General features: G+C 42.0%; 1 protein-coding gene and 1 long non-coding RNA gene across 2 annotated transcripts in view; one reads left to right on the top strand and one right to left on the bottom strand.

Annotated features, from left to right (window-relative positions):
- Positions 1-2,500, top strand: part of LOC138950131 (uncharacterized) — a 100,899-nt gene that overhangs the window by 53,921 nt on the left and 44,478 nt on the right. The window lies entirely within an intron of this gene.
- Positions 1-2,500, bottom strand: part of LOC138950129 (uncharacterized) — a 6,990-nt gene that overhangs the window by 2,618 nt on the left and 1,872 nt on the right. Inside the window, exon 2 of the long non-coding RNA XR_011450515.1 lies at positions 1,314-1,406. This is a non-coding gene — a long non-coding RNA (uncharacterized lncRNA). The remainder of the gene's footprint in view (positions 1-1,313; positions 1,407-2,500) is intronic.

Below are 2,500 nucleotides of genomic sequence, written 5' to 3'. Positions count from 1 at the left end.
CATTATTGCTTGTCGCTTTTAGATCTCACAAGCAGAAACACTCTGCAGCAAACAGAAATGTCACAGCGTTCAAGGTTTCATTTCTTAGGTGCATTATAGTTGTAAGTGGACGCAATTTAAGCAATATCCTTTCCAGATCCATTATGATAACTATAGGTGGTATAAAATGATTCCAATGTTACTGGACTGGAGATTTTGTTAAGAACCGGTGAAAAATCTCCTGTTCCCTGGAGCGCCATTGGTATTTCCAAGCCAAGCGTTGGAAGATTCGTGCGCAGCTAAAATTAGACGTAGTGTGAAATTTGACGAGTTTTTACCGCGAGTGCGCATGCTCAGATATTTACACAACGTTTTAGCTCTTCAAAGCGCATGCTCAGATATTTACACAATGGTTTCCTGGGTTTTTCCACAGCTTTACACCACCTTTTACCTCACATGGAAATAAAATAAAAAGACGCGTTTGACCATATAAGGAACATACATTGCAGTCAAAGAGTGTATTACATTCCTTTATTACACACCCGCATATTACATTCCTTTATTACACACCCGCATATTACATTCCTTCATTACACACCCGCATATTACATTCCTTTATTACACACCCGCATATTGCTGTAGGTTTCCGTCTGTCTGTTTGCTTTGTTTACATGTGTGTCTGACTGTGTGTTTGCTTTGTTTACATGTGTGTCTAACTGTCTGTGTGCTTTGTTTACATGTGTGTCTGACTGTCTGTGTGCTTTGTTTACATGTGTGTCTAACTGTGTGTTTGCTGTGTTTACATGTGTGTCTGACTGTGTGTTTGCTGTGTTTACATGTGTGTCTGACTGTCTGTTTGCTTTGTTTACATGTGTGTCTGACTGTGTGTTTGCTTTGTTTACATGTGTGTCTGACTGTCTGTTTGCTTTGTTTACATGTGTGTCTGACTGTGTGTTTGCTTTGTTTACATGTGTGTCTGACTGTGTGTTTGCTGTGTTTACATGTGTGTCTGACTGTCTGTTTGCTTTGTTTACATGTGTGTCTTACTGTGTGTTTGCTTTGTTTACATGTGTGTCTAACTGTGTGTTTGCTTTGTTTACATGTGTGTCTGACTGTGTGTTTGCTGTGTTTACATGTGTGTCTAACTGTGTGTTTGCTTTGTTTACATGTGTGTCTGACTGTGTGTTTGCTGTGTTTACATGTGTGTCTGACTGTGTGTTTGCTGTGTTTACATGTGTGTCTGACTGTGTGTTTGCTGTGTTTACATGTGTGTCTGACTGTGTGTTTGCTTTGTTTACATGTGTGTCTGACTGTGTGTTTGCACTTGTACTCACGTATATCTCTGGTGCGTCGATTCGGCTTTTCTAATTTGGTGAGTCGCCTGGAAGTAGGGTACGCACGGTCGTCGGACAAAATCAGATTCCTCCCTGGAACCAAAGAGCAGCTAAAACCTGTCAGCTGTTTTTCAAGATGTTTGAATTTCAATTGAGGCCTAGGCCAACGTCTTGATTTACATCTTGTTAATACGTCACAGATCACGCGAGGTCAGTGGGTCACTTTATCACTCACGCTTTGCGGTGGCAAAAGAGAGTGTTAGCAGGACGGTGGGTGTCCTGTCGATGAGAGAACCAATCAGCGTCATCGTGAAAAGGGAAGAGCCAATCACCTGTACAGGACAGTTAACCTCTGGGCAAATTAACTGGTCAAGTTTCCTGGTATTCCCGTTAGCATAGCTTTCCCGGCGCCCGCTGTGTCACAGCAGAACAGGGGTACTGGTTCAATTTACCCTACAGTCACTAGTTAACAGAGTGACAGCTCTTTAAGTAGCTCAGATCAAATAGGATCACAACCAAAAGGAAAGTATGAATACCCACAACCCTCTTTGCCTAACTCACACAGCGAAGACGAAGATGCGCTTGTTAAACTAGCTGTTTTCACGACGAAGGTTTCTATGGGAGCAGCCAGTTTTGCCTGTGTTATATAGTGCTAAAAAGAGCACCCACCACCGTAAACGACCCACCACTGCTTCTATATATGACCCTCCACCACGGAATGAGTCGCATGTCACCTTTGCATGATTTTCATATTTTTACATTTTCCTAAAGAGTTTTTTATGCTCTATCCAGTGGTGAAACCCGTTTTAGAAAAGAGCAAAAACTGTTTGAGTTATAAGCCTGTGACTAAGGTGACCCTCACGCTGTTACCATACACTCTCCGGACTTATATCAAGTCTAGCGCAGAACCGCGCGAGGTGACATGCGACTCATTTCGTGGTGGAGGGTCACATATGTCTCTCTATTATTGAAGTCAGCCTTTCCCATTGGGATATGATCTTTGACGAGACGTCGCGGCAGTTGTGACAACAAACGGCAGCGATTGACCCCCACATTTGACTTCGCTAATATTTTGCTAACATTGTGTCTTTAATAATTTTATATTGTGATGAAACAAGTGGGACAAAAATAAAGAAATCAATCGGACGTACGTTATGTTACACAATGTTAAATATGATCACAGGACC

This window comes from Littorina saxatilis, linkage group LG16 (assembly GCF_037325665.1).
Source record: "Littorina saxatilis isolate snail1 linkage group LG16, US_GU_Lsax_2.0, whole genome shotgun sequence".
Lineage (NCBI taxonomy): Eukaryota > Metazoa > Mollusca > Gastropoda > Littorinimorpha > Littorinidae > Littorina > Littorina saxatilis.
This window is presented reverse-complemented; position numbering and strand designations above follow the sequence as displayed.